This window comes from Tupaia chinensis, unplaced genomic scaffold (genome assembly GCF_000334495.1).
Source record: "Tupaia chinensis unplaced genomic scaffold, TupChi_1.0 Scaffold142219_1, whole genome shotgun sequence".
Taxonomy (NCBI): Eukaryota; Metazoa; Chordata; class Mammalia; order Scandentia; family Tupaiidae; genus Tupaia; species Tupaia belangeri.
In genome coordinates, this window is record NW_006202069.1 from 344,126 (window position 1) to 366,677 (window position 22,552).

Consider the following 22,552-nt stretch of genomic DNA (forward strand, 5'->3'; position numbering starts at 1 on the left):
TATGAAGAAAGGATCACCAAGCTCAGAAATGTAAAAAAAAAAATATCATGTATGAGAATTTTTGTAAGGCAGGCTTCAAACATGGAGGCATATTTGTTTAAGAATTATTTTATTAGTTTAAACAAATATCTAATATCTTTTTCCATATGTGACACTTTAAAGTAGCATATACATCTGTATTCTAGTCAACATTAGTCCCTATAAATATGATATGAAATGTATGCTATTAGCAGGTATTAAAGGCTTCTTACAATGAGTCACACAGAGCTGATTAACCATCTTCTAGTGACTCATTTGTTTATGTGGCTTCTTAGCATCCTAAATCAAGTCAGTTTTTAACAACAATATTCTTGAGCATGTCTTCTGATTTTAATGGAAAATAATAAATCTCAGCTGATTCTCTCTTACCTCAGACCATAGATTCTCATACTACAAATATGTGAACCTGTAATTCTCCGAAAGTGTGCTGCTCCTATTCCTTTTTTTAAGCTTTCATATTAGACTACTAATAAAGAGTTTTCTATTCTACACAGAGCTCTCTACTTCAGCAAAATATCTGGGGAAGGTTTATCATAATTGATACAAAACTATACATACACAAAAATGAGCAAGGTATAATTGATAAAAGAGTAATTTTAGTGTTTTTTGCTAATTCACTAAATTTCCAAAAGCAAATGCTTTTCTCTTACTGGCCTAAAAGAATTTAGTTCTACTGTATATAAAACTCCCATAAGAAACAAGTGAGAAAGCAGTGTCTTAACTTTATTACCTACTCAAATTATTGCCATTATATAACTTTAAAAATAATATACTGTATGTATTTTTAAATTGTCAGGAGTCTGTATCAGTTTCCTAGGATTACTTTAATAAAGTGCAATGAGACAAACTGGGTACTGAAAACAACAGAAATATATTGTCTCATAGTTCTGAGTCTTGGGGCTGGATGTCCAAAATCAGGGTCTTGGCAGGGCCATACTCCCTCTGAAGGCCCTAAGAGACTATCCTTTCTTGCTTCTTTCAGTTTCTGGGAGCACTAGGCATTCCCTGGTTTCTGGCAGCACAATTTCAATCTTTGCCTCCATAGTTACATAGACTCTTCCCTGAGTGTGTCTCTTTTCCTTTTATAAATCATATTGGATTATGGGTCCACCTTACTCCGGTGTGACTGTATCTTAGCTAATGACATCTGCAATGATCTTAGTTCCAAGTAAGGTCATACTGTGAGACACTAGGACTTAGGATTTCAACACATCTTTTTCAGAGGACACAATTTGACCCCTTCAATCTTTTTTTTTTTTTCTGCAGAGGTTTTTGCTATAGGGTGCGTGCGTACACTCACCAGAAAGACAGAGAGAGACAGAGAGTGAGTCCAGCGATGTAGCCATTATGCCATATGCTGATCCCTCTTCTAGCTTTTTAATTAATTCAATTTCACATTTGAATTACTACTTCTTTTGGAATGTTCACTAATGTGTGATTTTAGGTCCAGATATAAGTTCTATTTTTTTAGAGGTTTTTGTGGTATAGGGTACATGTGCTTACCAGAGACACAGAGAGAAAGAAAGTGAGACATCGTTCCCGGGGGGATGGCCACACTGCTATCCCTTCTCTTGGAATTTTGGGCATGCACAAACCTGTGCCTGGTGTGAGTTTCAAGCTACCATATCTGGAACTCAAACTATGGTCGGTCATCTGCCAGACCATCACCTTAACCACTACACCACCCATTGGCCACTAAATTCTAATTTTTACCAAATGGTTACTCAAGCTTTTCCAACACTATTTATAATATAAGTCTAATTTCTATTTCGTTTTTAATTCTTAAATAATATTTATATATACCATATATTTATGTGGTGCAATGTGATGCTTCAGTGTTTACACTGTTGAATAATTAAATCAAGCACATTAACAAATCCTTCGTTAAACCTTATATCTTTGTACAGTTTGACAAACGGCTTCCCTTTCCCCATTTATTCCACTCCTCGTGCCTCTGTTAATTTTCTTTATCCATTCATTTGTCCAGAAACATTTAAGTTGTTTCCATGTCTTGGCTATTATGAATAATGCTACATTGAACATGAAAGTGCAGGTATCTATTTGATATATCCATTTCATTTCCTTTTTACATATGCTAAGAAGTGGGATTAATGGATCATAATGTAATCCTATTTTTAGTCTTCTGAAGAAAATCTATTTTTTTTTTTTATTTTATGTACATGGGAGTCCATGTTAAGTTGTTTCCATGTCTTGGCTATTATGAATAATGCTACATTGAACATGAAAGTGCAGGTATCTATTTGATATATCCATTTCATTTCCTTTTTACATATGCTAAGAAGTGGGATTAATGGATCATAATGTAATCCTATTTTTAGTCTTCTGAAGAAAATCTATTTTTTTTTTTTATTTTATGTACATGGGAGTCCATGTAGTATTTCTTCCATTAAATATGATGCGGAGGTTTAAAAACCATGCCAGGTGTATGTGTGTGCTTGCCCAAAATCCCAAGGGGAAAATGGAAGAGAAAGGATTCTGGCATGCCCATCCCAAATGGGAGGGCGGTGATTTGTTACTTTTCCTCTCTGTGTCTCTCTCCAGTGAGGACGCTTGCCCTGTGGCAAAAAAATAAATAAAAAATTAAAAAAAAACTATGCATTCTAGTTTTATTAACTTTTTAAAAGTAATTAATTAATTGAAGCTGGCAAGTAGCATGGTGGTTGAAGGCGTTGGACTTGCACATGGCAGATTGTGGTTTGAGTCCTGGATATGGTGGCTTGCTTTCTCACTTTTTCTCTCTCTCTCTTCTCTTGGGTCAAATTTAAATATAAATAAATAAATAAATAATTATTTAAAATGCAATTAATTTTTAATTTACTTTTAATTACTGCATGTTTTTAGCGCATATTATTAACTTTTAAAATTGTTTCTGGAATCTTGCCAAATTCTCAGAATTTATGGAGTCAATTAAAATGTTTTTGTAGATCTACTACTATGATGAGTTAAATTAAAATAGTAGACTTCCTATTACTGAAATAATGCCACAAATTCACTGTGTATTTGTTCTTTTAATGTCCTGTTGAATTGCTAATATTGCAGGTGGACTTTTTGCATCAATTATCCCAAATGGGGTTGTCTATAGTTTTATTTTTTGTGCTATTGCTTGAAGTTTTACTATCGGTGTTGAAATAGCCTTGTGGAAAATAAATAGCTTTTGGCTCTGTTCATTTTCCATGGTCTGAAGTGATTTAAGTCGTTGCTCTTTAAAGGTTAGATAGAATCTTCCAGTGGGACCATCTGACCTGGATCTTTTTAATGCGTCTGTTTTTTTGTGAGATGGGATAAACTCTAACAATTTTCTCAAATTCTTCAGTGGAAGTTAGTTGAGTTAGATATTCTATATATCTTATGGTAAGTTTTGGTAAAGTATATTTAAAAAAAATATTTCATTATTTCACTTCTATCAGCATAGAGGTGAAAAATTAGTTTCTTCTTATAGCTTTAATTTTATCCATTCAGGTAATTATTTCCTTATTACTTCACATATTTGTATATTTTTGCTAATTTGGTTAACTAATGACTTTTTTATTTTAAATAAAATAATGGTAATTTAGAATTACCTATCTTTTCCATGGTTATATTTTCCTAGTTCATATCCAATTCTAGAAGATGTTAATTTCTTGCATAAATATCGACATTTTAAAATAAAACTGTCCACATTGTCAGGTAATTATCTCCAACAAAATCTAAATACCTGAAATCATTTAATTCCTACTGATTGATAGATGCAGAGCCTGGGTCATTCGTTACTGTTGCTGCTCCATATAATTCCTACTGATTGATAGATCCAGAGCCTGGGTCATTCGTTACTGTTGCTGCTGCTACTGGAGCCAGTGCCCATGAGCACTGCATTACCATTTCTGGTGGAGTATCAGCTGCTATAATGACCCCTCCAGCATCACTGTGAAGCAGAACCAGGAAGAACAGGTTGTCCAAGTTACTTTAGACTTCCTCAGAGTCATTAAAAGGAACTTAAGGAAAAAGAATATGCAGTCTCTCATTCTCCTACCCTCCACACTACCCCCATGCTTCCCATTAACACAAACTAAATGGAAACCAACTGGCAAAGAAAGTCAGGGGAAAGGGAGGCAAATATCCAACACCTTGCAAAACTAGAAAGATAAGGAAAAGTGGGAATAAATTTTAAGAAAGTGCTTAAAACAATCCACTCATTTGGCTGCTTAGAATCCATTTGCATTCTTCTTCTCATATTTGAAATTCCATGTAATAAACACAAGAACACTGTGCTTCTTTCTAGCAATTAATCTTCATAGAAACAAAGATGTTCTGGCACTCTCCTTCCCAAACGAAGACACAAAATCTCTATACCCAATTCAAGACAATGTTTATTCTTCTATTTGAACAGCACTCCCACATTATATAATTTACCCTAAAATTTAAATTCTACAATTAATCACTACCAGTATATCTTAAACAAAATAATAAAAGAATTGGAGAGAGAACTGTTTCATAATAAGAATGGAAACTAGCATATATAACCACTATATTCCTCATTTCTGAAATGGTAATGAGGACATGGGTGATATTTACAACTCCCTTTCTCTGTTACCTATTTCAAGTTTCCTTTACTTTTGTTTGTTTGTTTGTTTTTGCTATAGAGTGCCTGCATTTTCCAGAGAGAAATAGAAAGAGGAAGAGAGAGAGAAAATGAGATATCACTCCTCGGGGGGATGGCCATGCCCCAGTCCCTTCTCCTCCATTCTTCTCAGAATCTTGGGCATGGACACACATGCACCCAGCATGATCTTTAAGCTGCCAGGTTTGGGACTGGAATCTCGAAATCAGCTACGTATGATCCAATGCCTTAAGCTCCATGCCACGTGCTGATCCATGCTCCCTTTAATTATTTTTTTTATTTTTTATTATCATCATAATCTTGTTTATATTACATTGGATTACATAGAACTTTACAGTGTATTACATTGCTTTTTTAAAATGGAATGCCATGCATGTCAGTCAATACAGAGACATTAATCTCCCTGCTTCAACATTCAATATCTTTTCTATGTTTTCCCCAATCATTATTATTATTATTCTAATTATTTTTTTAAAACAGTCAATCGCTATTTCTCATTTTGCTTGTAAAAAGACTTTGCCCATCATGAAATACTTCTCAGACCAATCCAGTTGAGAATACTATACATGTCATCAACAGGTAATAAGCCATATCTGTTTCTCACTAACGTCCTGCCTCTCTATTGTTCTCTTGCTAAGTTTCTCTATCCTCTTCTCTTCACCTCCCCCATTCCACACTGTCCTATTCTCATTAAGTACCTTCACTGCTTTTATGTCCTCCAATTTTTTGCTCTCTACCATAGAGTGCAGATAGTCGGTATATATTGAGTGGATACATACAATATCTTTCTTTCATAGCCTGGCTTACTTCACTCAGCAATAGATCCTCCATATCTGACCACTTTCTATCAAATGCCAAGGTCCTGTCACTTATCTTCTGATCCCTGTTCCCTTTAATTTTGACCAGCATTTCTCTTGATGAGGGTTCTTTTTCTTAATTATTTCTATAAAATTATTTATTTCATTTATGATTTCTATTTTCAACTTTGCTATAGGGCACACTCCAGAAAGAAAGAGAGAGAGAAAGAAAGAAAGTGAGAAAGCAAGCCACCATGTCAGGGATTCAAACCACAGTTGACGATTTGGGAATCCAGCACCTTAACCACCACCATGCCACTTACTGTCCCCGATAGGGGTTCTTAATGGGCCCATGTTATAGCCTTTTATTAATTTTTACTATTGGGCATGGAAGTACTGAAACACTTTGACAATCTGAATCAGTCACCCCAGCCAAGATGTTAACTCCTCCTTTACCTGTCAATTGAGTGCCCTAAGTACCAAAAATGACCAGGTGGCAGTCTCATCTCTCAAGTCCATGACACCATTGTTATTACACTAAGATCTGCAAATCAGCAGAGTGTAAAAATGCCAGAATACGAAGTAAAAATCCTGTTATTAGCTGTCTTGGTGAGAGGAGGTACAGCTGCCTGCAAACTTAATTCCTAGACCCTTATTGGCAATAGAGTTTGACTCCTCTTTTAAGTATATCCAATAAATTCTAGACACCATATTGATTTACAGCCAGCTGTCATCGAGTTAAACATATAAAAGGTGTGTGTGTGTGTATTTTCTCCTTTAATATACCATTAAACTTCTGTCTCAGGATTTATAATTACATAAATTTCATGTCTGAAAGTCATACTTCTCTGATTCTTTTTCAGTATTCTATGACTCTCAAAGTTTTAAAAATCACATTTGTACTAGGTTGTCATTATAATTATTAGTAAATAGTTAATCAAAATAACAAAATTAAACCACAAATTTGATAAGTTACAATTAAACATGAAAAGGAAGTATTTATTGGAGATGCATCTCTTAATGAGATGAGTGAAGCATTTTTTGAATAATTCATTTGTGAAAAAAGTTAATTATCAAATGAATGATTTTTTTGAGTCCTGAAGGAAACAGTTTAGCATCTATTTCTTTTATGATTTTCTGTTTTTTTATAAATAGATATTCTGAGAAAAATAGTATATTCATTATTAAAATTTTTCCTAAGTAACATAAAAATAGACAGCTGAAAACTCCAATGAATCTCTTCTAATTTAGTTTTAAATGAAGAAATATAATCCACTTAGTTTAATCAGTCTCTTCATCCATTGAATTTCGTGACACTAACATCAATATTTCAAATTGCCCTTTCTTTTAATACTCTGGTGTTTTTTAACATCTCCAAGTCAATGCACAATAGCAAAATATGGATGAATGAGAGTTATGACCTTCCTTTGTAAAGTTGGATAGGGAATAAAGAAAGGAGAGGTATCAGGAAAAAATGCCATGGGAAATTACACTGATACAGTGATAGCTTCCAAGTTTATTATTCAGGAAGTCATCTCAGAAGTTATAGAATGCAAAAGCTCACAGAATAAACTAAAAGGCCCAAAGCACATGGATGATTAAATTGATTTAAAATACACTATGAGAAACAAAAAACAAGAGACACAGGCTATCAAACAGTAGAAAATGCAAGTGGGATGGAAACAACACACGGTCTTAATTCTGGGATCATATAATGTTTTCTTCCTCTTTCTCTACTCTGTCCCTCTCATCATATTCACTAACTAATGATGTGGATAATACCAGAGGGTCAGTGTTGTTAAGGAAGAAAAACTGGCAAAAGTTATTTGGAAGTCACACATACTTGCTCTGTCAGAGACATGATGGGATAGGAGTGCATATGCCTGGCCAGAGCTTTGTGTACCAATGAGCATGCTGAACAGTTGTATATTTTATAAACATTTCTGTAGTATAGCACATATGAGAACATGTAAAGATTAAATTGGGTGTCACCATGGATGGTCAATTTAAAGGTTGCATAGCTACTGTCTCAAAGTTAGCATGACTACAAAGTATGAATTGGTTTTTCAATCCTTTTCTATCTATCTATAAGTAGCTCTCTACTTTTCCCATCATATATTCCATTTATTCTATCTTTAACACATGCTACATAAAAAATTGCATATTTTCTATCTACATTTGACAAATACTATAAATTTTGACTACGTCTCAAAAGTTACTTTCTTCCCCTATATCAATACTTAACCTAAGTAAATGATTTGCTCATATATATATATGCACATGTATATAGATAGATAGATAGATAGATAGATAGATCCTGAAATTTCTTCATAAATCTTATTATTTCTTTTGCCTCCTATTTATCTATTGATGAGATGATGAGAGAGGATTCCTGTAGGATGAGAACAACTTTCCTCCTTATGAGGATGACTCAACACAAAACACCTTAACACTAATCAAATCATATCAATGGCAATTAATTAGTCACATATACCCACAGCCCAGGAAAGGAGGACACTGCATCCCGTGCAGAGGCACATGAGGGTTGCACTCTGGAACAGAATAAGCAACCATGGGCTATGGGAAACAAGATTTGTAGTGTCAAGAATGTGGAATGCTCCCTTGTTCAGAAGGACAATGTGATTAGCTTGGTTAAGACTGAGGCTATTAAGAAATGTGCCACTCAGAGAGGTGCTGATACTGCACTTGGTCTCTCCATAAGGAGGGTTGTTTGACTAGGGGAATTTTCGGAAGCAAAATGAGTGGTTTCAATTGGAAATATATTAATTCCATTCACTAACTCAAGTTTGAAGGTTGTCTTCAATCTCCCCAAATTTTGAACTACTACCATCAAAGAGTACAAGAACAATAACTGTGGGTATATATTTTTAATTTATCTCTCCTTTGCTGTTGACTCCATTTGTCTGATCTTATTTAGACAGTTTAGGGCCTTGTAAATACATTTTTTTTTAACAACAACAACAAAATTATGTTTCAGCTCCTCTGAGAAATTGATATTTTCTTGATGGATAATGAGATGATCATAAAGGAAAGAACCACCACATATCTGCATGAACATGTCATTAAGCAAATTTAACTGCAGTTAATTTCAATTTGACTAAGTTACTTGTCAGTGTGATCTTACATAGTTTTTTGTTCACATTTTCTTTCTCATAGAGTTTACAAGGTTTGGAAGAATGCACTCTTTGGAGGGAGGGTATAGATTGATTTATTCATGTTAAACAAAGAATGAAAAGTCAGAAACAACTCAACACAAAAGTTATCCTATTGTAATTGATGGCAATTAAAATCACCTAATTAATGTATTAGTCATATTGTCCCTTTCATTCTTCCAGTTTTGGCTTAATTGCACTTGAAAGGACTGGAAAACAAAGCGATTACTGGCATAATTGTGATTTTTATTTCATCGAACTTGTAAGTTTAAACATTTATGACAAGATGAAACCAATGACAGCAAATTTCAAGATAGAAATTTTTGTCAGGGATTGTGGAAAATTGTGGGTTAGTTTCCATTTTTCACCAATGTTCCTTGTAGCAACGGCAAAAAGAAAACAATATCCATGAGGATTGACTCTAAATAGTCTAAATAGTTCTTTCCTAGGAATTCAATAGCTCTTCAGTTCTCTGTACAGTCATCTGTTTATTATGTGCAAAGTGTGACGGGATCTCTTGGGTCTGCTTGCTGTACTTCACACTTTGATATGTGATGCCACATTTTTTACAATAGTGCTGTATATATACATATATAAAGTTTCCTTCAGTCTTCGCCAACACTGCATATAATTTTTGCCTATGTTCCTCATGGGAAAAAAAATATGATTTACACTGCTTTAACTTGGACTTATTTATTACTATGGAATGAAAACATACGTAATGACTGTTCCTTCCAATTCTGTCTATCTAGTAGATAATTACAACTGCATTCTAACTTATTACAAATGTCTTACCTTAATATCTTGTAGAGAAAGCTGCCTCTCATTAACTTTTTATTTGTTGTTGGCTATGATCAAGGATTATTTTTTCCAGAAAAACATTAGAATATTTTTGTGACTTCTCAAGTGCTATTGGGAATTTTATAGGAATTTATTTACCCACACATTTAATTGGAGGAGAATTGAGAACTTTAAAATATTTGATTTTCTTTGCCAGGAGCTAATTTGAGTCTACATTCAAATAAGGGTACATATATATAGTCTTTACTTATTTTCTTAAGTGGGCTACTAAACTTTTACACTTTGTTACTGTTTCTGTTACATTTTTCAGTGATTTTTGTGTGTACACAGAGTATACACATTTGGTGGTAGTTCTAACAATTTGATTTTCTTCCATTTTCTTGGTAGAAAATAGTGTAAAAGGCAAACAGTGAAAATGCTATCTTCCCTTTTCAATTAGTTTACTTATCCTTATTTTATTTTATCGACCAGAACTTCTGAGACAATGTAAATTAATAGAGGTTATTATCAGAATCTTGATCCTAACTTTGATATACAGCATAACAGCATAAACTATCTGTACTTTATTTGGTACAAATGATATTCATAATATAATATATAATTTACCAGGATGGAATCAGGAGGATATAGAAAACTTGAATAGACCCATAACAAGCCAGAAGATGGAATCAGAGATATTCTTCACAGATCTAGAAAAGATAATCATAGAATTTGTTGGGAATCATAAAAGACCTCGTATTGCCAAAGCAATCCTGCACAAGAGTGGAGTGGGAGGCATATCACTCCCTGATTCCAAGATATACTATAAAGCTGTGGTCATCAAAACAGCATGGTATTGGCACAAAAATAGACAGGTGGACCAATGGAATAGAACAGAGACCCCAGAAATAAACTCCAAATCTTACAACCAACTGATTGGTTAAAAACTATCTAAGCAGCAGGAGAAAGGAGTAAACAGCAAGTCAATCCATTGGAAAAAGGAAAACCTCTTTAGTCAATGGTGCTGGAGAAACTGGGTATCCACCTGCAGAAAAATTAAACTTAACCCCCACTTTTCACCATTAACAAAAGTCAACTCAAAATGGATCAAAGATCTGAACCTAAGACCTCAAACTATAAAACTACTGGTGGAAAATATCAGGGAAACTCTGGGAGGCATTGGAGTAGGCAAAGACTTCTTAAGTGAGACTCCCAAAGCACAGGCAATAATCCCTAAAATAGACAAGTGGGACCATATCAGACTAAGAAATTTCTGCACAACAAAGGACACAGTAACAAGTGTGAACTAAAAACCCTCAGAATGGGAGAATTTTTTTTAAAATATGCCTCAGACAAGGGACTGATAACCAGAATACACAGGGAACTCAAGTGCTTTATGCAAAAAAAAAAAAAGAAAGATTAACTCAATTAGAATTTGAGGAAATGAGCTGAACAAAAATCTCTCTAAGGTAGACATACAAACAGCCAAAAAGTATATGAGAAAATGCTCAACACCTCTCATCATAAGGGAGATGCATATTAAAACCACAATAAGATACCATCGAACCCCTATCAGAATAGTGAAGATTAAAAATTAAGTGTTGTCGGGGTTATGGTGAAAAGGAAATTCTCCTACACTGTTGGTGAGAATGTGAACTGGTACATCCACTGTGGAAAACAATATGGAGATTTCTCAAAGACCTAAACATAGAACTACCATATGATCCAGCAATCCCACTTCTGGGTATCTACCCAAAGGACAGGAGAATGCTCAGTTGGAAAAGTGCTTGCACATCAATGTTTATTGCAGCATTATATAGGATTGTTAAGATTTGAAATCAACCCAAATGTCCACGAACAGATGAATGGTTTGAAAAATTGTGATACATATACTCTATTAAATGCTATTCAACAATTAAAAAAAAAAAGAAAGAAAAAAAAAAGACCCTGGCATTAGATAGAAAGTGGTAGAAATATGAAGAATTTATTGCTGAGTGATGCAAGTCAGGCTATGAAAGAAAGATATTGTATGCATCCACTTAATATATACCTACTATCCACACTGTATGGTAGAGATTGAAATATCGGAGGGCATAAAATCAGTGAAAACAGTTATGGATGCTGAAGACAGCATGAAATGGGGCCGGGAGGGAGTAGGGAGAAATATAGAGGATAGCAAGAGAACAAATAAAGAGGCATGACATTAGAGGGACACAGAAATGGTTCATTACCTGTTGATGATGACACGTATAGTATTCTCAACTGGACTGGTCTGAGAAATATTTCATGTTGGGTAAAAAATTTTTTTTGAGAGATTTTTGCTATAGGATGCGTGCACTCACCAGAAAGACAGAGAGAGACAGGGAGACAGAAAGCAAGAAATCAACCCCCAGGGGGGATGGCCACACCACAATCCCTTCTCCTCCATTCTCCTCTTGGGATCTTGGGCACACACGTACACGTACCCAGCGTAAGTTTAAGCCACCAGGTCCAGGACTCAAACCACAGTCGACTACATGGGAGTCCAGCGACACAGCCATTACGTTAACTGCTGATCCCAAGGGTAGTATTATTTTACAAGCAAAATGATAAATAGTGATTTAATGTGTAAAAAAATAATTGGAATAATAATAATAATCTGGAAAAAAGATAATGAAAAGCTATTTGATGATGATGAAGGGAATTTTAATGTCTTTGTATTGACAAATGTGCATGGTATTCCTTCTGGAAAAAGAAATGTAATACACTGTAAAGTCATATGTGATTCAATGTAATATAAACAAGAGTATGATAATAATAAATAAAAGTTTAAGAAAGAAAACAGTGTTATAATGTGATAATAAACATTTATGGATCATACAAAAGAAAAAAGAAAAACCATACTGTAGCCAACAAAGATGTACAGTGATTATTAAACCAGAAATTACAATAAAAATAAGGAAGGATAACAGTAAAAAAATGTGTTTCATTGATTTTCTCTGTTGCTTTTCTCTCATAATAATTTCCATTCTAATATTGATGTTGTTTGTCTTTCTGTTTGTTTTAGGTTTTAGTTTAGTTTTTTTTTTTTTTTTGCTCTTTTTTGCAATGTCCTTAGGTAGTTCATATAGATGGTTAGGTTATTGATTTAAAACACATTTTATTTTTAATATACACATTTATAGTTTTAAATTTACCTCACTCTATAACTTTAGCATAAGTTTTATATAATGTATCTTCACTTTCTAACATCTCAAAACATTTTCTAGCATAGTTTGTGATCTGTTGTTTATTTTGGAGTATACAGCTTAATGTTCACATATTTTTATATTCCTCAAATTTCCTTCTATTTTGATTCTTCATTTCATTATTGTACTATCAGAGATCATAATTGATAAGGTTTGAATCATTTTAATTGTATTGAGTCTTGTTTTGTGCTCTGGCATATGCTCAATCCCAGAACATGTTCCATATGCCTGTGGAAAAAAAAAAATTTATTCTGCTTTTGTTGGGTAGAGTGTTCTATATATTCCTGGGAAATCTAGTTAAGTTTTTTTCCCACTGTGTTTGAATTCTTCTATTTCCTTTTTAATTTGAAGGCTACTTGTTCTATTCATTAAAAAGAGTAGATAAATAGTATTCTGCTGTGTATATATGCCACATTTTGTTTATCTATAAGTCAGGCGATGTACATTCAGACTTCGTTTCCATCTTTCAGCTTCTATGAATTATGCTGCCATGAATGTTCATGTACAAACTTTTCTGCACATATATACTATTATGTCTCTTGCACATGACCCTAGGGTGAAGTTTCTTGACCCATAATGACTTCATTTTTAAGTTTTTAAGAAACTGTCCGCTTTCTAAAGTGGCTGTACCATTGTACATTTCCATCTGCAGTGCGTTAGGGTTCCAATGGTCTTTAGTTTAATTTTTTCACTTTTATTACTCTGTCTGGCTTTGGTATCAGAGTAATACTGGCCTCATATAATAAATCAAATATGTTAATTATTTCTCTATTTGGGGGGAGATCTAGCGAAAAAAAAGTGGTAGTAATACTTCTTTAAATGTTTGGTAGAATTCATCAGTGAAGTCATCTAGATTTTGTTTTTCTTGGTAGGTAGTTTTTGATCACTAAATCAGTCTCTTATTATAGGTCTACTCAGATTTTCCATTTTGCTTGAGTCAGTTCATCAATTTGTCTTTCTAGAAATTTGTCCATTTTATCTACGATGTCTAACATATTTGCATACACTCTTTATCCTATTATATTACATCCTAATTTTGTTATTTCTGTAAGAATTTTAGTAATAGTCCTTTTTCACTTTCAGTTTAGTAATTATGATCATTTCTCTTTTTTTTTTCTTGGTCATTCTAGCTAAAGGTTTGCCATGTTTATTGATCTTTTTAAGAAGATAACTTTTGGTTTCACTGATATTCTCTATTTTCTGTGTTTATTTTATTAATTTTTATTCTAATCTTAGTACTGCTGTCGTTCTGTTTGCAATATGTTTAATTTTCTCTCTCTTTTTACAATGCTTTAAGGTAGAAGGGGAGGTCATGATATTGTTTTTAGATGTTTATACTTTATTAATATAGTCATTACAGATGATCTTTTTATGCAATAGAGCTTCTGTAGCATGGAGCTTGGATGAAGGAGGAATTCTGGCATCCTTTTTCCAGGGAGTTCTTTTTTCCCTAGACCAAGAGGAAGTGGAAAAGAGAACCCATTTCTCTTATCTGTGACTGCAGCAGTAGAGCTGGGGTTGCATTAAGCTGGGGATGTGGCTATGTTTCAAATACCACAGTTTTTCACTCTTTTATATTTTCAACCAGAATTGCATAGACTTTAGTAAGTAAACATTTTTTCCAGGGAGAGTTTTAAAACAATCAAGGTCCACAGGCCATTTCAGAAGGTAGAAGAATTTTCATTTATCAACTTGATCTACTTTCTGAGCATGGAGCGTGCAAGAGGCAAGGAGTGGAAATCCACAGGGAAGTCAAAGGAAGACGATGGAAATACTAATTGAATAAGTGTCTGTGGAAACTGAAGATCAACAGTGGGCTTTCAGTCAACCAAGCACATCTGCAGGGTTACCAGCAGCCTCAGAAAAGGGAACAATGAAAAAGATCTGGGAAGGATAACAAAGCTTCCTGTTCAGAGGAGAAAGCACAATGCTATGACATCCTACAGCTCAGAAAAAGATAGCAATTCCCCCATTATCCTCTAAACCGCCACCACTCACCTGGTTTCACCAAGACATTTTGTAGGCTTGGTGCCAACATTTAAAGATAAGCTCCAAAGGCTAAAAATTATACGTATATAGGAGACTGTGTGTATGCTTATCCAAATCAAAGGGATATTCCTAACATAGCAAAAGAGGCCAGGATTGAGACATCATTATGAAGAAAATTAAAGGTTGGCTGAGGGAAAGCATCTGCACAAACTCTTCAGGAAGGAATGTGTTCTGAAAGGTCTATTCCTCTGGAACTGGCGCCTTCACCTACAGAGACTTTGCCTAACCCCAAAGAGTCTGTAGCTCTCCTCAAAAGAGTTAATACACTTGAGATGACAACCTCTGCCACAGCAGCTGTGCTGACTTCCTGGGCCAGTGTTGCATTTGTGACTGGGAAAATGGAGGCAGTAGAATCAAAGGCAGTGGAATCCCCACAAGAGGCCTACGGTGTTAGGTGGTGTGTGGTCTATGGGAGAAGTCTCCCTGCAAATACAGGTGATTGGATTCACCTTCAGTTTCATGCTGGGCAACCCTGGATTCCTGAGAAACAAAAATGGAGGGTGAGTGCACTCTTACTACTTTTGTCCTGTAAGTTCCCACCTGTACACCTGGAAGACAACATGTTGTCCCCAAACCGTGTTCGAAGGAACAAGGTCTTAATGAAGTCTCCAGTGGGATAAGAATACTAGGAAAAGGGTACATCTTTGAGTGATTGTTAAAAATGTTGGGTAGTCAACTCCACAGTGCCCCAGATACCTGAACTGTGGTCCTCCACACTGTCCAAGCTTAGAGACAATTCAGACTGGTGCAGATAGTACCACTGGACCCTGGACAGTGCCTGCTACTTCATGGGTTGGGATACAGAGAAGTTTATATTTGAAAATGGAAAAGACTTTTACAGATTACCATACATTCCTGTTATGAAATGAAGTTGTTCTTTCTACCAAATGTCTACCTTTCTGAAATAGAAAGGACTTCAACAGCTCTTTGAAGTGGGAACTTCCTTAGCAGTGCATCGTGGAGGAGTTGAGACAAGAAACTCATCTGCTTCTGTGCTGGAATTTTCTCCTCAGGATACTGATGATTTAGGAGCTGTTCCATTCTGATTGTAAATTTAATGAATGTAAATATTGTAAGTCTAAAAAGAAAACATGTGTACCTGTGTTTCACATTCTTAAAAATTTTCCAGAGAAATTATGTATTCTGGGTTTTTTTTAAATTTTTTATTATATTGTAGTAGAGAGGGTTTGTGGGGCTTCTCAATATTCCATTCTGGAACTGTTTCTCTATTCTTAAGAAATACAAGTCTTGGTCCAGCAGCCATAGTGCAGGTAGTAGGACGCTGCTGCACGATACTGGAGCCATATGAGAAGGTCTTGGATTTAGTTCACAGGCCAACCTGAACATCTGGGGTGCACCTGTATACGTACTGTGATCCTTGTTGTCTGCAAGGCTGGGAGAAAAATTGTACAGCGACAAGATACTCTTGAGGTTGATCTCTTTTTCTTTCTCTATCAATAAATAAATAAAATTTCCAAAGCAAAACCATAATTTGCAACATAAAACACAGTGCCATCCAACCTCTTGGCGCATTTGTTTTTAAAGGATTATAATGTCCAAAATTTTGTACAAAACTGTTTGGGGAAATAATCTCATAAAATCACAAAGAAGTGCTTGTGAAATAGTGACAACTAACCAATTTTCAAAATGGAACATTTTATGAATGAGAGTCAAATAGTGGGAGAAAAAGAAAATATATTCTCAATCATTTTAAAAGCAGGTTGGATTTTTTTAGAGTTGTTTTTTTTTTTTTTTTTTGCTATAGGGCACATGTGCTTTCTGGAGAGACAGAGATGGAGAGACAGAGACAGAGAGACAGAAAATGAGAAATCACCCCCCCAGGGGTGATGGCCACACCACAATCCCTTTTCCTCCATTCTCCTCTAGGGATTTTGAGCATGCATGCATATGTGCCTGGTGTGAGTTTTAAGCTACCAGGTCTGGGACTCAAACTGCAGTCGACTACAAGGGAGTCCAGCAATGTAACCATTATGCCATTTGCTTGTCCCAGCAGGCTGGATTTCAATAGATTATCTGGGTGGATCATGAAGTAAATTCAAATACTTTTTTTTTCTCAGTAGGTTCCTATCAGTTTTACTATAAATGGAAACTTTTTTTTTTATTTATCAAATGACTTTCCCAAAGGATTACTTTTCAGTGAAATTGACATTTTTCACTTTTTTTAAATTGATTTAGTTTTGTCAGAAATTGTTAATCCAGTGCCATTTTTAACTATGAATGCCAATCATGCACTGTTAAATACACTGGAAATACCTAACTAGGGCAAAGGCATCACAAAATCAGCAAATGAAATTCCCATACATGCTTGCAGTATTATAATCAAGAATGATGCTCAGGCATTCATTCAGCAATACTTTTGACAAAAATTTCAACACTTCACTGAGTTATGTTTTGAAATATGAGAAAAGAAATAACTAGCTTCCCACAACTATTATTTCAAGAAACTTACTAAAATACTTTACTTATGACTTCTATGCCTCCATATTAGACTGTTTTATCATTTGACAATAGTAACTTTCACCTTCATTGATTATTCTTTCATCATGATTGCTTGATTTAACTCCTCAGATTCAATGTTTTCATAATTTTCTTTAGTTTCTTACAGTAAATCTCCTTCAGATAAAAGTTGTTCTAATATTTAGGGGGGAGATTTGAAATTGCAATTCATTTTCTCCTATTTATTGATTTTCCTCCAATTATGCATTCTTACAGACAAATGTCTAGGCATTCTAAACAATTTTTTATTATCAATAGAGTTGATTCGAGATAGGTCTCTTGGAAAACAGACTGAGTCTCTGCTAAATATTAAAGGCATGAGTGGAGGGAAAATAGGAAACTTACGTTTACTAAAAATTGCTCCTTTGAATTCAACGATCTAGTTCATTCACAGAAGTCTAAAGAGAGAAGTGACTGCCTAGCTGGAACTGTCACACATGCAGAAGAGTCAATGTTTTTGCCAGGGCTACCATGTTAAGAAGCAGCAGTCAACTCTCAGTCAAAGCTGCTGTTATGCTCAGAGATTGCTCTTTAACGTACAAGCTTTTGTCAGGACTAATTCCTGGGTGCACCCCAAGTGGCATTACAGGCCTCCAGATTGTGTTTGTTTGCCCCATTGTTGATGGTAAGTCCAGGTGATGTATTCTGAGTGTCTCATGGCATGCATTCATCTCCACATGTAAGAAATATGAAGTGATGAGTACCAGCAGGTGGCATGGTAGTTAAGGCACTGGGCACTCCCACATGGTCACGTGTGGTTCGAGTCCTGGACCTGGTAACTTGCTTTCTTCCTTTCTCTCCCTCTCTCTCTCTCTCTATGTGTGTGTATCTCTCTCTCTGGTCAAATTAAAATAAATAAATGAATAAATACAATTAAATAAATAAATCTTTTTAAAAAGAAATAAGTGACAAGTGAATTCCTAGATAACTTCTTTTTTTTAATTAAAAGTGGCTCAAAAGCCCTATGATTTCTTCTAAATATATCACATCTACACTATAGAGTGGAAATTGCCATGTATACTTCCTTAATATCTAGCATCAATGACATTTTCCTACATTTCCCTATGCCTTTAGTCATTATATTAACACTTTCTAAAGTATTTTTCTTTTGTATTTTTAAGGTTTTGCCATAGGGAGCATGTGCTCACTGAGAGACAGAGAGAGATAGTGAGAGGGAAAGTGAGAAATCAGCCTAGATGGGTATGGCTACCCCATGCCACAATCCTTTCTCCATTCTCTTCCTGGAATTCTGGGCACTCGTGCACATGTGCTTAGTGTGGGTTTCAAACTGGTGGGTCCAGGACTCAAACCATTGTTGTCAACATGGGAATTCAGCACCTTAACCGCCATGCCACCAGTTGGCCCTCATATTCTTAGACTGCTATAACAAGTTGCCAAAAACTGTGACTAGTATAACACAAGTCTATTCTTTTACAGTTGTAAAGCCCAGAAATCCAAAGTGATTTTAGTAAACCAAAATGAGTGCTGCCTGGGCTGTGCCGTCATTGAAGTCTCTATGGAAGAATTCCTTTCCTTTTCTTTTCTATATTCTGTAGGCTGTTCTCATCCCTTGGTTTATACATCCTTATTGTATTGCATTTTCTCGCTCTACTTATATTATTAAATAGCCTTCTTCCTCTCTGTCTCCAAATCTCTGTCTCTTTCTTTCTTCTTCTCTCTTTTCTCTTTCTCTGTCTTTCTTTTTCCATCTTCAAGCCTCTCTCTCAACTTCCGTCTTTTAAAGGCACTTTTGTTTACCTGGATAATTCAGGTAATCCCATCTGAAATCCTTAATGTAATCGTAAATATATATATATATATATATGTATATGTATACACACACACATATTTTGTCATATAAAGCAACACCCGCTGGTTCCAGTAATCAACATCTAAATGCCTTTTGGTCATTATTCACCTTTTGCAATAATTTAGATGGAGATTCAGAATTATTGTTAGAATTATTATGACACTAGTGCTAACATTTCTTCATTCTTGGAAGTCTGTCATTAAAAAGTAATACTTACTATATATATTTTTTTATTTAGCAAATATTTATTTAAAGGTACTATATACCAGATAACATTCTAAGCTCTTCACAAATATTAATTCATTTAGCTCTCATAAAAACCTCATATTACATATGTAGAAAACAAGGCAAGGAGTGATTAAGTAATTTAACAAAGGTTCCACATTGTGCAACTGGAGGAGACAGGATTTGAACCAAAGCAGTTTGTCTGCAGATACCGAATTCTTAATTATTAATATTGCTCTTTTAATTTTCATTCTTCTGAAGTTATTTCTTCTACAAGCAAGAGAGAAATAGAGATACAGAGAGAAAGAGAAACAGCACCCACAATGGGGTCTTCACACTGCAACTCACTCCCAGATGTAGCCAGCCCAGATCACAGCCACATGTGTGCCTGGCATACTCAGGGAGGTCTCCAAACACAAACCAGAAGTCTTGCCAAGTGGCTCAGCTTCACAGAGCATCGCCTTTTACTGCTGTGCTACCATCTGGCCCTTATATTTTTCCTTTGAAGGCATGAATGTGATCTTCTGATTTACTCTAAGTTACTAAACAAATCAAATGGCCCATATATCAGGCAGAACCAGGAACATTTACACACTTCCTGCGTAAATTAATTATATTTCATCATAGTTTTAATATTCCCTTGGTCATTTCAGTGGCAATATGGAAGGCAGGGAGACAAATAAATGTGCTCAAATAGTAATCATGATGGTAAGTCTATTTAAATCTTGGTTTTGCCTCTTTCTGGCCTAGAACTACCAAAGCATTATAATGTAAAAGAATGAAAAAAATGAAAAGTTTGAGATATCTGATTTTGAGCACCACCTCAGAGAACCAAACAAGCTATGACGACTTCGGCAAGGTACTTCATTTCTCTTAGTCTCTCTTTCTTTATGTATAAAACAGAACAACTGAATCTAACCTTTCAGATTTGTTGAAAGATTAAAACAAAATGATACCCATCAACTACTAAGTATAGTGCTTGGAATACAGAAGGTGATACTTAACATTTCTTGTTATTCCTATGTGCCTTTTCTTTACACTCATATTCATAGATGTGCATTATATATGTATACATTATTAACGTTCACCTTGATCTTTTTGTTAATATTTTAACATTGCATAATTCTCCATGCCCATCCTCTTATTCAGTTTTCTTCAACTTATGAGATAATTGTCTGGCAGTCCAAGGGTCCATGGTCAAAGAAACTCCACAAAAAGTGCTTCTGTAGCTCTCCATTGTGCTTAAGTAACAAGCCATCCTTCTACCTATGATGATGTCAATTCACTGGTGAACAACCAGTTTTACTTCTGCTGAGAGACTCATGATAGGCAGTGGTGAGGGAGACAGTAGGATTAGATCAGACCTCATAGGGAGATGCCGAACTTATGGGTATTTAGGAAGAGATTTCCTTCCCCCCCCCCCTTAAGAAGTTTTGGCCTTAGAACACATGTGGTCACTGGAGAGAGAGAAAGACTGCGACTGTGCCATGGAAAGTGAGAAATCACCCACCCCCCACACCATGGCGGGGAGGTCAGGGGATGGCCACGCCACAATCTCTTTTCCTCCATTCTCCTTCCGGGATTGTAGGTAAACAAACACTCACCCGACATGATTTTCTTTTTTCTTTTCTTTTTTTTTTTTTTCCGGAGAGGTTTTTTCTATAGGGCGCGTGCGCTCGCCAGACAGACAGAGAGAGACAGAGAGATAGAAAGCGAGAAATCACCCTCCAGAGGAGATGGTCACGTCGCAATCCCTGCTCCTCCATTCTCCTCTCGGGATCTTGGGCACGCATGCACATGGGCCCAGCGTGAGTTTAAGCCACCGGGTCTGTGACTCGAACCGCGGTCGACTACATGGGAGTCCAGCAACATAGCCATTACGCTAACTACTGGTCCCTCAACATGATTTTCAAGCCACTCGGTCCAAAACCATTGTTGGCCATGTGGGAGTTCGGCAACATAACTGCTATGCCATCTGCTGACCCCAACAAGAGATTTTCAACAGCAATGTTTCTTATAAAAAAACTTTTTCTACAACTATCTGATGTTATTAATGCAGAGGGATGCTTCATATTATTCCTGGAAAATTCATATAAAACTATTGAGTGAAGTTGTTAGAGGGAACATGTGTTAGCCAGTGAGAAACAGAAAGAGAGAGAGAGAAAAGGGGAAAGGAGAAAGCAGCCCCCTCACAGACTCACAGTGAGGTGTGGTCATGTTGTAATCCCTTCGTATCTACCGTTTTTCCATCCTGTTGGGATTTTGGACATAAATGCACATGTACCCAGCATTGTTTTCAAGCTGCTTGGGGCCAGGATTTGAAACATGGACGGTCATACCATTGGGCCAGCCTATAAACCATTTTCTAGTTCTCGTGGTTAAAACTAAATAACACTTTTGGGGGTGACATCTCTCACAAGTTTGAAGTACTGACACATTTCTCAGGGAGCTAAGATAAATAAACTACAGCTCATATCTCAGAATATATAATCAATGAAATGGTCAATTCCCTCTCCAACGTGTTTATCTGATCCACATGATCTTAGACAAGTGTTTTTTTTTTTTGAGAGCTTTTTTTTTTTCTATAGGGCGCGTGCACTCGTCAGACAGTGAGAAACAGAGAGACAGAAAGCGAGAAATCACCCCCCAGGGGGGATGGACACGCCACAATCCCTTCTCCTCCATTCTCCTCTCGGGTTCTTGGGCACGCACGCACGCGCGCCCGGCGTGGGTTTTAAGCCACTGGATCCGGGACGCGAACCGTGGTCGACTATGTGGGAGCCCAGCGACACAGCCATTAAGCTAACTGCTGCGTTCCTCTTACACAAGTGTTTTAAAAATTCATTTATTTTAAATGATGAAAGACATTGAGAAGGAGTCTTTTCTCTTGGTTTGTATTTTCTACAATGTTATCCCCAAATCCTCCAGTCTTTAGGGTTTATATCTTTATTACCCCAGCAAGTTTGAGCCCCATTTTGCTTAACTGCATAGTTCATTAAATTTAATTAACCTCTCACTTGCTATTTTTAGAACAAAGTATGAATGCCACCTCAATTGTATATAACACCACACTCAGTTACTTGCCTTTGAACTGGCTTCCCCAAGTTCATCCTCATGGACACCACCATGTGCATTTTCTCTCATTTCTTCACAGTAATAAAAATTGGCAAAACTTTTAAAGAGTAATAAGAGATAATTACAATATGGATTTTTTAAAAATAAAAACGTCAAAGTAGTTACTGAATATTATTGTACTTAGTCAATGGGCATAGCGCTTCACCTTCAAAGGCCTCCAGTCTGTGGACATGAAACAGAAG

The 22,552-nt window shown here is 35.7% G+C and overlaps 1 pseudogene; it reads left to right on the forward strand.

Annotated features, from left to right (window-relative positions):
- Positions 1-11,019: 11,019 nt before the first annotated feature.
- On the forward strand, positions 11,020-15,303 carry LOC114005108 (developmental pluripotency-associated protein 4 pseudogene; annotated as a pseudogene).
- Positions 15,304-22,552: the final 7,249 nt, after the last annotated feature.